Source organism: Melospiza melodia, chromosome Z, assembly GCF_035770615.1.
Source record: "Melospiza melodia melodia isolate bMelMel2 chromosome Z, bMelMel2.pri, whole genome shotgun sequence".
NCBI classification, from domain to species: domain Eukaryota; kingdom Metazoa; phylum Chordata; class Aves; order Passeriformes; family Passerellidae; genus Melospiza; species Melospiza melodia.
The window spans coordinates 66,378,137-66,391,547 of record NC_086226.1 but is presented as its reverse complement, the minus strand read 5'-3'; the positions used below and the strand labels follow the sequence as shown (position 1 = coordinate 66,391,547).

The following is a 13,411-nucleotide window of genomic DNA, read 5'->3' as shown; positions in this document are numbered from 1 at the left end:
ATTTATGTTTATGCGTGAGCAAAATATAGTCCTCAAAGAGACAGTGTCGAGCCCGGGAACAGTGCTGGGTGAATCTGGATCCGACCTCTACGGCATCTAATCACCCCCTCCTCGTTCACCCAAGCCACTTCCAGCAAAGAGGTTTTATACAGTTTATTTTGCCTGAGGCGAAGGAGTCCCAATTTCTTTTGTAACTCTCCACATTCATAGCTGGTTCTTTCATTGTGCAGAGCTGGACAAGTGGCCATCTCCTGGTTGATACCCAGTGTTGATTCAGCTATCTTGATTGATATTATCTGCAGGACCATGATCGCTCTTAGGCAGTTTCTGATGACTTGGGATACCAGTGATCATCGCGCTGGGTGCGTCTATTCTTAGGCAGAAGCGCCGATTGTTGTCTGGCTGCCTTCAGGAATTCTGGAATTTGAATAGACATCCGTCCCTCAGGCTGCTTGTGGTCAGAGATTTGTTTGGATTTCACAATCTTTATAAAATACATTATTTGATAACATGAATTATTTCTAGCATATATTACACAAATAAGGCAAAAGTAATCCTGTTTTGTTACTTTAAATACAGAATAATTTGGCTTGATTTTATGCTTAATAGAAAGACCATGTATGTTACTTTTCACAGATTTTTATGTGGAGCTTTGGTTTTGCTATACCATGCATCTGGATGACACAAGAAAGCTTCTGCTGTTTTAAAGAGTTTTAATTTCAGATACTTTCTTTATATAAATACTTTGGATAATTTATATATATGCATAGACACCTTTTTTATTTTCACTCATGAAGACAAAAAATCATCTTCTCTAAACAAATGCCAAAGGACCACACATTGACACTGGGTCTGAGGAGATGCTGCACTACATCTTGTTAGAAATGTTCTGTTTTATTCAGCCTGGACTTTAGTTATTTCACTTTCAAAAGATATTCCAGTCAATAAGTTCACACCTAGTAATTTTCTAAGTAGACTTGACTTTGGAATGTGCAGATTTTTAATCAGTTGGAAGCTGTAACAATCTACATAAATTTCATCAGCTTCATACTGTAGTCACTGAGTCAGTTAACAATATTTATTATGCTTTCTACATGCATTGCTTCAAGTTTATATTTTAAAATTTGATGCAAATACTTATGTTATAAATGATCAAATCGGGAGCCAAATGTACAAGAAAATTTAGCAATGATTTATTAGATTGTCAGCAAAACAGAATTTCAATCAGGAAAAAAACCACCACAGCCAAGGGCAGCGTCAACTCCGGGATCGGTGCTGGGTGAACCTGGATCTGACCGCCAAAATGTCAGAGTCTCCCCCTCGGTTCACCCCGGCTGCTTCACCCAACGAGCTTTTATACAGTTCATTCTGCCTGAGGCAGAGATGCCCGAATGTTCCTTTGTGTCCCTTCACATGCAGAACTGGGGCCATACATGTGCAGGGGTAGACAAAAGTCCAGTCCAGGTGTCCAGATGATGTCAGAGCACTCCGGAGAAGTCGGCATTCACATGTGACAGGGTGGCGCTGGTACCCAGTGCAGTAGATGCAATCTTCGAGGTGCGAGATCACTCCTGCATTCCAGGGAAGTCGGTGATGATTGCTCATGAAGGTTCCATTCATCGTTAATAAACTCGATATTATCTTAACGTTGTCCAGGAACTAATTGAATAAAAATAGGACTCATCTCCCAGCTGGGGTGGTCAAAAGACATAGCTTGAATTTTACAATATTTTATACATTAATAGTATCAATTATCTCTACCATATACTACACTTACAATATTAGACTTATGCCCTAGTGCTTTTATAAGTCACAGAGTTTGTACATTTTTGTACAAACTCCTTTAGTTTTGAGATTTTTGTCTTTTTTCTCTTGCATGTTCAAGAGATCAGGCCTCTGTCATCACCCATGGCTCATTCCACAAGGATACACAAAAAGCACCAGAATAATTTTCAAATGGTTTCAGTTTAATTTAACTTAATTATTTTAGGCAATGCAAAATGCTCTTTTCTGAGTTATATTTTCTGTAGAAACTTAAACTTTCGAAAAATTAGATATGGAGGACTGAAATACCTTGTCATTTTACTGACTGACAGGGTCAGAGCACAATTATGTCAGCAGTTATTTGAAAACCTAATTCTGCTTTTGTATTTGATTTCATCTACAATTATAAGACAGTTTTTCTACATGGCGATCCTCCAGAAAAGAGTGAAGTTAATGCTTTATTTCACCAGAGGTTAGTCCTACTGCAAGGCATTTACTGAATGCCTGTATAGATGCTTTAATTTAGAAGTCACATGGCTTCAGTGAAGTAGAACTGAATGAAATCTCTTAGGGAATAGGCTAGTGATGGTTGCTTTCCTTCTGAATAAGGGAATTCACATGAAGCCTTAACAGGCTGTAACTTACCCTTATTTTTTCACCCCTCTGGCTAATTTGTGTTACCTCCCCAAAGTAATCATCAATACATTACAAATTATACTTCAGTACCAACATTTTTAATCTGGCAAGTGATAGCTTTTCATTTGGAGCACACATGCTAATAGGAAGCACCTATGTACAAGAAATAATACACAATCCTGCTAAAGAAATAATTGCACATATGTAATGAAAGTGGAATATTAATCTCCTCATAAATACCATGGAGTTTGAACTATCTGGTGGCTTGTAATAATCTGTGAAAATTATAGATAAGCAGGGTGGGAAATAATCACCACTTGTTTCTTGTAATAATTTTAAGCAATAACTTCCCTCTGTACCTGGCAAGAAGTTAAAATTGTGTACAAGATCATTCTTAATGACTGAAAAACAATGTAACACAGCAAGGGAATAAAATATTGCAGAAGATGATTCCCATCACCACTACCACCTTCTGTTCTTACAAGACAAATTCTGGGAACTTTTGTCTTAGTAAACTCCCAAGAGAACTTCTGTATTTTTCCAAGGAAGAAAGACTTGCAGAATGTGTCCTGTTTCTGAACATTAGGAGTTAGTTTTAGCAGCTAAGAAAAAATTTACGCCATGTTTTGTCCTTTACATCCTGCTGGATGCAGGATGTAAAGAGCAAAAGAAGTAGCCCTGCCTTGTCGGTGCAAGTGGATGCATATGAGGTCCCGTGTCCCCTGCATGGATCAGGTTGTCTCATGTCAGGCACTTGGTTAAAAGCAGAGCAGCTGGAAGGGCAAGCACAATCCCTAAGGCTTTGTTGATAGCCTTTGTGTTTATTCATCAGAAACACGGCATCTGTAGGATACAGAAATGCTCCTAACACCTTGGGAGGAGATTTCAGCTTTTGCATTTCAGGCATTATTCTCTTTTATTTTACTGTCAGGCTGTTCTGAATTCTATATATTCACTTTCTAAACCTTAAAAGCATGCCAGACCATGCATGGGCAATTTACCTTGTATGATCTATCACAAGGGACTAATCTCAGCAAATGCCTATCCCCTTCCTTCAGATTTGTGTGAACCAGCAGCTGGAAGTACCACACCAGAAACTCTTGAGTCATCTACTGATCCTAAGCTCAGTCCCATCTGGCGCTCCAGAGGCAAAGCAGGTGTGCTGCTGCTTAAAGATCTCCACGAAGACCATACATCACTTCACAGAGAATGTATTATCATTACAGGGAACACTTTCCTTGTATATTTGGAGAGAAAGGTAATTGCTGTGCAAATACCACATATGTTTTAAGGCTCATTGACCAAATTATCATTTCCTATTTCCTATTTCCCATCTTCAGGCAGAGAAAAGTGAGAATCCTGTAGCCTGACACAACAATATGTGAATCGATTTACTCACAGGCTCCAGAGTTCTGTGAGCTACTAACATAAAAGTCACTAGGAAACTGTTAACACAGATAAATTATTTTTCTTTATTACAGAGGAGTGTAGGTACATATCTCCTGCTAACAGACATGAACTTCTAGCTAATAGTTTCTTTGACAAAATCACACAGTCTTAAATTAATTAAATAAATAAATAAGTGAACAAACAGGAAAACAATAGGCAAAAGAGGACATAATTTTAAAGTGTAATTATCTGCGGCTTTGAATATTCTGCTTATGGGAGTGAAACTCAAGGGGCTTAAGAAAGAGCCATAATAGGAAAGAGAAACACTAGAACAATATAAATTCCCTTAAGGGAATTCATACCATTAAAATAATAATAATAAAGTAGAAATACTTGAAATGTTGGGAATGTCTACAGGTATGCAATATAGACAATGTCTACAGGTATCCAAATGCAGACCAGTATCCAATTGTTCTAAGCAGTATTCAGACATGTGGCAAATGTCAGCCTTTAAACTAAAGAATTTGAAATAAGAATCGTATAGTTGGGAAGCTACAAAACATCTTTTTCCCTTGGGCCTAGGGAACTCCTTGGTGTATCCAGATTGCTATGGGTTCTCTGCCAGAGGAGCTAAAACAACATTCTCAATCTTCTATTGCTTTGGCTGGAAGAGATTTCACATCTGTTGCACTTCTAGCATTTTTCATGCAAATTCTTGAATTTCTCAGTCACTGCTTTTAAGGACTCTTCTCAACTCAGATATTTATTTTCTTCATTCACTAATAGAAGAATGCATAAGGTGTCCGTGAAGTGGGATACCAATAATAACATGAAAAAGGACCTCTGAAAATCATTGGGAGAGAAATGCACACACGCTGATATGAAATCAGATGTTACACTAAAGGTGTGAGAAGTTAGTGAGACATTCAACATGACTGCCTTTCATTCTGCTCATTGAATTCCCACCTACTGCCATAATCACTGGTCTAAAGCTCTGTGTAAAATCCAGCATTTCAGCAACAAACACCAATTGACTTTGTCACAGAAAAGCCAGAGTGAAATGTCTGCATTTTCCAAACTTAAGCCTTCTCAGGAGAATCTTAATCATCAAGATACCCTGCCTATTTATTAAAGGTCACAAAGAGAAGACAGCTCAAGAACACTGTAATCTACACACACTGCAGTTAACCAGAGCTATGAAGTCTCCAAAGTTGGAAGACCGCTTCTCTTTCAGGTCATTGCAGTACAGGGTCTCAGCCCTACCTGACAGCCTAGCTGTACCTTGGCAAATAGGTCACTCTCTACCAGGAAAGGTCAGGACAGACATTTTTTCTCTCCCAATGAGGATTTTCTCTTACACTATGAGAGAGCCTGAAGGCTCTCACTGGTAAACAAGGACCAATCTGGGATTAGAGACAATTGTGAGATTCTGACATTAGTACCAGAAGAGATTGTAATGGCTTTCCTCAACAAAACAGAATTGATATTAACAGCTGGAGGCAGCAGCAAAGAGGGAATAGCAAGAGGAGTGCATGAAACTTTCCATGAAGGGATGATTATCCTTAAGATCACATATGACTAGACAGCTCTGGTGAACTAATTTCAAGATCAGAGAAACCAAAAAAAAAAAAAAAGCTCTGAAAATCTAAAACTATTAGACAAAATGGTGATTCAGAGATTTCCCTTTTTAGTTTCCTCTCCATAAGAAGTTTAGTAATGTTGGAAATAAAAAAAAAAGTGCCTAGGAAAAAAGCACTTTTCTCAACCTCCCCATGAGCTCATGCAGAGTGAGGGAGAAGCAACATTTTAGTTGCTTCTAAATCAACCAAACTAACATTTAGTTGATCTAACCTTTAATCACACATGATAAGTTCCTGAAAGGTCATCTTTAGCATTGATTCTTGTTGTGGGTAATTTCATTGTATCTACAATCTCCAATCTTAACTACTACAGTGAAACCAGGGATGGTGCTATGATCTAGACATTTCCAGAATATTTCAACAGCAAGCAGACTTAAAAGAAGTGAGTAGAAAAACAATCAGGTTAGAAACAGTAGAATAGAGTGACACAAGAACAATTTATTGTGGAAAAAGATGACTGGAACAAGTTTTTCTGAGCTTTTTAGGTTGGGTTGTTTGTTTGGTTTTTTTCCTTTGTTTTGTTTTTTCATTCTCATTCCAGTTTACTATTTGTTCAGCTCAGTTTGCTTCTGGTTCACTTAGTTTTGACATATGACTAAACAAAATTGCCAAGGGCACATAGATGATGGATGACACAATGATGGCAGACTTATTTTCATTCAAATTCTAAATTCTTCTAAATAGGACATTTTTCTTTCTACATTCAATATATTGCATGTATGAAAGTGGAGAAGTTCACCTGATCTCATTGTGAGGGAAGAAAAAGGAAGAGAAAACTGGACTGCAATTTTGCAGCAATATAAACTTTATTTAGATTCTTCACCTCTAGGAGTTCTCATCCCTTACAAAAGTACAAAGAGATATAAGTAAGTGCTTTTTGCTTTCTGATGTGTTGCATGGCAATCTTAATGAGCTTCTTTCTCTGTCCTGTTCAGGAAGCAAAGAAAACCACAGCAGAAACATCACAGGCTTGAAATTGCTGTTACAGTGGTGAGCAGGGTGCTGGAAATAAGTGGCAGCAGGAGAGGAGACTAAGCAGCTCAGCAGCTCAGCATTTCAGTGAACACAGAGGAAAGGCTGGAGAAACAGAGCCTGTTAGTCGTACCACATGGCTGCTAAAGGAACTTTGGTGGTTCCCTTGTGTGCATCTATGCTACTTTTACCTTTGCCCAGTGGCACAGCTGCTCCAAAAGGAAAAGAAGGAAAATCTTGCCAAACACACCAGGGGTCATTAATTAGGCCAATGACATCTTTTCCTTCGTGTCCGACCTCCCCTTACCAGGTCACGGAGAAGATACAGTTTTAATTTTTGCTTGCTTTTTTTTAAGGCAGGCTTCTCCTGCCTTATCGCTAGTAACAACAGACACTAATTTTGGAGGTTAAATGCACAACTACTCCCCCCTGCAACACATACAGAGACTTTAAAAAAGGGATATCTTGCTGCAAATTTCTTGCCAATGAAAATGTGAAGGGTAAATTTTAGATTTTTGTGGTGATCCACAACACTTAGGATTTTGATATTAGAATTCTGCACAAACTTTTTTTCTTAAAGAAAGCCTGATAAAACTAAATATGCACCACTGTAACACATGGTTTTCACTCCAGTATTTAAGACAAAATTTTGAAATTCCAAAGAATTCTCTGAAGTGAAATAAATGTGAGACATGACTCTTTTGTCACTTCTGTAAAAAAGGACAAAATCATGGTACCTTTAGACCTTGAAACATTTGTAGGAGATTTTAAATCCTGATAATCTATTGCTTGACCTACAGTTAGACATAACTATGAAAAGCACACTAACCTATTTAGACCACGCAGTAGAGTACATTAATTAGACCTGTAAGTCTTGCAGTCATAAGAAATGACAAAACCTGTTCAAACACCTTTTGAAGTTCTCTGAAATCAATGGACCTCAAAGATCTTACAGACTTGTCAGACTTCTGAAAATACTGCTTTATTGCCCTATCTTTGCACTTTTTCTTTTATACCTTCCTTCCTAGAAAAGCTTACTCCCCAGACCGCTACTGCTATATCTTTTCTTCTTTTCTTACTCGTGCTGTGACCTTCTTTTTCTCCTCAACCTTCATGCTACCATCAATGTAAACCAGGCTGATAATCAGAATTGGTTTGGGCCTATCACCATATCCCATTGATAATTTGGCATAAATCGGCAATTATTGGCAAAATTATATGCAAAAACTTTGCAATGGTACTAATTTTCTAGAGAAGTGCAGAGAAGATATTGTTTGCATTAAACTTGGACTTCACCTCCTTAGTTTTTTGTTAAGCTTAGCTTGGAGAAGTGTTAAGGTAAGGCAAAAGAGTCAATTTGAACTACATCAATCTTCAGGAACAGATGATTTTTTAAAATTGCTTTTGTTGTAGGAGAATTAGAAAAACTTGCTTTCATTAGAATTTTCTAGAGTTATGTAATCTGCCCTATTTTTTAACATAAAATTATTAATACTTGGCAAATGCAAATGACCACTTAGAAATTGATGCTTCTATAGGGAAAAATTAAATTGGTGTGCATCCAAGGTCTTCAATATTTGGAGAAAATAAGGCCCTGAACAGAAGTGGGCATGAAGTTGAAGAAATAACTTGCAGGAATGTTTGATCTTTGTCTAGTTAATCACACAGAGCACTTAGGACTTTTACCCTTCAAGGTAACTCTGCAAAAGAACCAATTCTGATAATTTCATTTTGGTTTGGAGGTTTTTCCCCATGAGTTTTTTGTAGTTTGTTTGCTTGTGTTCCTCAGATTACACACAAAATTAGGTAACAGAAATGGATTTAAATGGTACTAGTGAGATTCAGACCCTCAAATTTAAAAAAAAAAAAAAAAGGCAAAAAACAACAGCTCAAGTTTTATAATCATGCTAATTTCTCTGTTTCCCTCATAATTGATAAATCAGACAGTAGGATAATGCTGCAATTTCCAGACATATGCAGCTGAAAAATTTAATTGCTGAGTGGGAATAAGAAATTGTTTCAAGCAACGCTGACACTTCTAGAGTGTCTTTTCATTCAGTTCTCGTCGCTTCACAGCAACGGTTTTATTCTTCCAGGCTTCAAACTGAAAAACCACAGCCTTTGGGGAAATCTTTCATACATTGTTTCTAAAACAGCCCAAGCAATTGGTTCCGGTAGTGCTGCACAGTGCTGTCTCCAGTAACCCATTGTAGATATTTCAGGATAACAGAAAACTAAAAGGCAGAGATGGAAGGTAGGCAGGTAAACTAGTCTGATGTCAGTAGATCAATTCTAAGTAAGGCTAAATTTAAAATATGCAATGCAGCATGGAGTTAAATATATAGAAACTAGCTCAGAAGGTGTGCTAAACACCATAAAGACACTATTTCATAACCACAGTTCAAATTTTTTACTGTGCACTATAAACGTGCATTGAATTCCATAGAAGAAATATTGATCTTTGAGAACATTTTCTTGCATAACCTTGACAACATGACTTATTGCACATTTCTCTAGGAAGTATTTACTTTTTTAATGTAGCTCTTCATGGAAGATCTTTGTCCGGCTTTCCTAGACAAGATCTTTCCCACAGTCTCCAAAGGCCATTTCTTTCCTGAGCAGAAATGAAAGGTATCCTTCAAAGGTGAGTTTTACTTTAGCCCTGTATGTGTTTGACCATTTTAATAAGCTGTGTCTGATATGTGGAAAAGGCCAAGCTATGAATTGATTTTGGTGCATTCTATGCAGACTCATTATGACCACAAAGGATGGTTCTCAAAATAAAAACTGGGTCAGGATCACTTACTGTCATAATCTGCAGTCAAAACTGTTATTTATTACTTAGCATAGGCAGATTATTTAGCATAGGATAGTTTTCATAGCTTAAAATACATGTTTGCTGTCTTGTCTCAGTCAATTTTATTGCTCAAAAATATCCTGAACAACCTAATCTAATTGTACTTTGAGCAGAGGATTGAACTTTGAACTCCAGAAATCCCTATCAACGTTCGCTATTCTATTTTATGGTATGCTGATCATATATCAATAAATCAGCCAACACTAACCCACAATGTCATGTTCTGTTATACTATTTTTTCACTAAGAGTGACTTTCTCCCTCTTTACCCCCAAAAAATTATTTAATCAGAGAATTAGAGTCTGTCTTTGACAAAACCTCTTGCTTGAATAAAGGTTAGCATAGAAATTTCAGATCAAGGCATTCAGGGTACCAGGGTGCATCCATTCCTGGTAATACTTAAACAGATAGTCTACTATCCCTCTTGGCAACCTCCTTCAAACTTCATTCTATTTAAATTGAATTTTTCCATATGTCCATTTGGGTCTTCCCCATTTTTATTTATCTCTTCTGTCTCTCTTCCTGCCTGCAGGCACCTCTATGAAGGTTTCAGCCCCTTGATCCCTTCCCCGGAGGCATTGGATTACTGTCAGGTGCTCTGAAGCTGTCTCTGCTCCAAGTCCTGGCCCCATAGCATCTCCTCATAGGGTGAGTGCTCCAGTCCCACTGTCCAGTGACCATCCCTGAGCTCCTATAAATTGCAAGCATCATTGACATGCTGGGAGACTGTAAACTGAATTTGGTAAGTGAGTAGGGACTAAAAATCCTGAGTGAAGGGGTATAATCATTTCCCGAGCGTGCTGTTCATACAGCCCAAGAAAAACATAGTCTTGGTTGTCATCCGGAAACACTGCTGGCTGATATTTCCTTACTGCAGAGTTGTAGAGCTGCTCCCTGGCTGATGAGCCCCATGTCTGTATCATACCAGGAGGCATGATTATTCCATCTCAAGTGCAGGATTTTGCATCTGTGCTTAGTGAATTTCATGGACTTCCTTTTGGTCTGTTTATTGTTTTCTGTCAGATTGCTCTGAATGACCATCTTGCCTTCTAGTGTGTGTTAACTGGTGCTCCTGGGTTGAAGCTATAAATTAACTTGGTGAGTGTATACTCTTTCAGCCTATTCAGCCCTTTCAGTGCTTTAAACAGCATATATTTCAGGACAAACCCTTGAGGAGCATTGCCTGTAACTACCCCCTACACAAAACATGAACCACCAACTACTACAATGATCCAGCTAATTTCATCTCTTCTTTTTGTCCACACACCTACAACATGACATCCCAAGCTAATAGAGACAGATTATATCTACCTGTTTCATTCCCAAATTCTGCCATTTTATTGCAAGGTCATTCATGGCACACCCTCAGCAGCCCACACTGACTTTCTCATCAAATTCTGGTTATTAATGTGCTCAGAAAAGTGGTCAAAGATGACCTGCTCCATTTTGAGTCCAAGAGAAGCTGACTAGCCTGCACTTCCCAGCATGATCCTTTTGGACTTTTTTGAGTACGGGTGTGGCATTTCCCTTCCTGCAGTTGTTGCAGATTGCCTAGAATTGCCATGATCTTTCAAAGATAGCAGAGTGCAGCCTTTCAAAGACACTCTCTGTGCACCCTTAGACATAGCCCTCCGGGTCCCATGAAACTTTATGGGTTGAATTTCTTCAAGTGACTCAAAAGCAGGATCTTGTTCATTATTGATTGTTATTTTTGAAACTTGCCTTTAGAAAAAAGGCTTGGGAGACCTTGCTGGTGGAAGGAAAATGGGAAAGGAGCTCTGCTCTGTCAGAGGGCAAGATAACATAAAATACCAAAGCGTCAATATGTAAGTAGTAAATAAGAGAGCAACCAACATTGATCTTTAAAGCATTAAGGAACAGAAGCTAATGCATCATTGTGAGACATCATTCTCTTATTGGTTGTATAAGCTTTCAATCATGTGTAAAATTTCTGCATGGGGAAAAGGACCACTATTTTATCACCAGTAATGAAAGCATCACTTTCAGGGATCCTGTGGGTATTTGAAGCCTAGATGTTCCTCAGTGCAGTAATTGAAGAATGTTGGTTGTTGTGTCCAATTTGCAAATTCATTTCAAAGTAATTTCACCTTGAATTCATAATTAAGGTGTATTTTGAGAATCCGGACAACAAAAGGAACATGACTTTTCAGACTAGTTTGGAAATTGAAGGCCTCCTTAAAAAAATAAGGAAATAAATGAACCCGTATTGGATCACGGCAGGAGCCACAAAATCCCACTTCTGTCAGCAGCAGCCTCAGAAAATAAATCATTCACATACAGGAAACACCCTTTGTGAAAGAAAGGAGATAATCGTGGGGGGTTTTTATGTTTTACAATGTGGGACCACATATCAGAGAGGCTAAGAACTCCTGAGATAAAAAAAGAAATCATATTGTTCTGTCATAATGATTAGCAATGCTTATGAAAATCCGCACAGAGACCAGGGAAAGTGATGACATTAGCATAGGCATCTATCAAGTATATTAGGCTTAGATCTCTAAAGCAGCTTAAAGGACTTGGATATCACTAGTCAGTAGCATATAGGTCTAACAATTAGGATTGAGCAAATCTAGGGGGAAAAGAGCTGCTTAAACAGCTTCTAAGATTTTGAAAACATAGAAACAGAATACATGGTCTAATTCTGAAAACACCAAAATAGGACCAACTTTTCCCTTGTTAATAATCTCATTAACTCAATGGGACTGCTGACATGAATATAATTACCTCATACATAAATAGGCATTTTCAGGTTTCCATGTACCGATACCTCTCAGCACAAAAAAAAAAAAAAAAAAAAGCTTTAATAATGAAATCTCATTACTTGCAAGTGTCTCTTTACAAATGTTTGACAATAAGCTTAATGGCAGAACAAATATGGTATCAACAGAATATTGCTTAGCTGTGTTTAGGAAATAGTAGAGTACACACATTATAAATTAAGAAAAAAAATGAAGCATTTTTTTTAAGCTATGTGTCTAGCACTTCAGTTATGCAAGTGCACTTTACACTTGGGATGCAATTCAATTCGATGAAAGATCCTTTAAAATAAAAAGGTCCTCTGAATAAGAATACTCAGCGGGAAATAATGATCTAGTAAGAATTTAATTTTGGAGTTTTCCAAACATAAACAAATAAAGAAAAGTTTTAAAGCTCTTTCTTTCAAAGAAATATTATCTGGACACTCCAACAGTTAAGAATTTTTGGTCATCTAAGAAAACAAAATTTCTCCAGGTAAAATGACAAAACAGATTATCTAAATTCAGGCAGTAAAAAGACATTTTACATAATCCAAAGAGGAGAAAAAAATTATCTTGTCAGAAATCCTGCTGTAGCTGACTCTAAGCAGTCAAAAAGCAAGATGATTCCATTTAAAACTGTGTTTTGTTGCAATTTATATTACAATTTAATCACTGGAGTTTTTAAACTGCATATGTTTCTACCTACTTATCAACAGGATTTAAGGATTTAATCCACATACCGAGGGCACAAAGCTTGAACTCTGTGAGCAACATATTTACATTTTAGAAAGTATTTAAAATCAGAAACCTGCGGAGTAACAGAACATGATGCCTTATGGATGAGTGATTATGGTTCTGTGAGTCATGTTTTTGTGAAGAACCAAAGCAAATGACTGTATACTAAAATCCTGGTGATCGTTGTGTACTTTTATTCTGTAAATTATATACCCCAACCTGGGGTGACTTCCAGCAATAATCATAAAAATTACTTCCCTGTCTATGTTTGTCCAACATACTTGCAAAATTGGGCAAAAATTCACTACATGATTACCTGTGCTTTTCATAGAGTTTAAAATAAAACTTCAAGTACATATGTGTTTGAATTTAATTCATACAATCATTATACTTGTCATCTCCTCTGTCTTTTGCCTATTAACAACCACTTGAGTGAGAGGACAAACTCCTTTTCACCACCAAACCAACTGTTTTGTTGTATATATACAAAATAGTACATGAAAGGAAGTGAAAACTGTGAAGTAATAAAAATAATTTGATAAAAATACTGGAAAACATACTTATGAAATACATAATTTCTCGGACATTCATTGTCTTTTATTGGAAATAAAGTTTTTTGGGGTTTTCTTTTGGTATTGATACTTATAAAAAATCTTCAGC

The 13,411-nt window shown here is 37.2% G+C and overlaps 1 long non-coding RNA gene across 1 annotated transcript in view; it reads left to right on the top strand.

Annotated features, from left to right (window-relative positions):
- The window catches only part of LOC134432062 (uncharacterized), a 54,368-nt gene extending 45,322 nt beyond the window's left edge, over positions 1 to 9,046 (top strand). Inside the window, exons 2-3 of the long non-coding RNA XR_010031204.1 lie at positions 3,459 to 3,658; positions 8,943 to 9,046. This is a non-coding gene — a long non-coding RNA (uncharacterized LOC134432062). The remainder of the gene's footprint in view (positions 1 to 3,458; positions 3,659 to 8,942) is intronic.
- Positions 9,047 to 13,411: the final 4,365 nt, after the last annotated feature.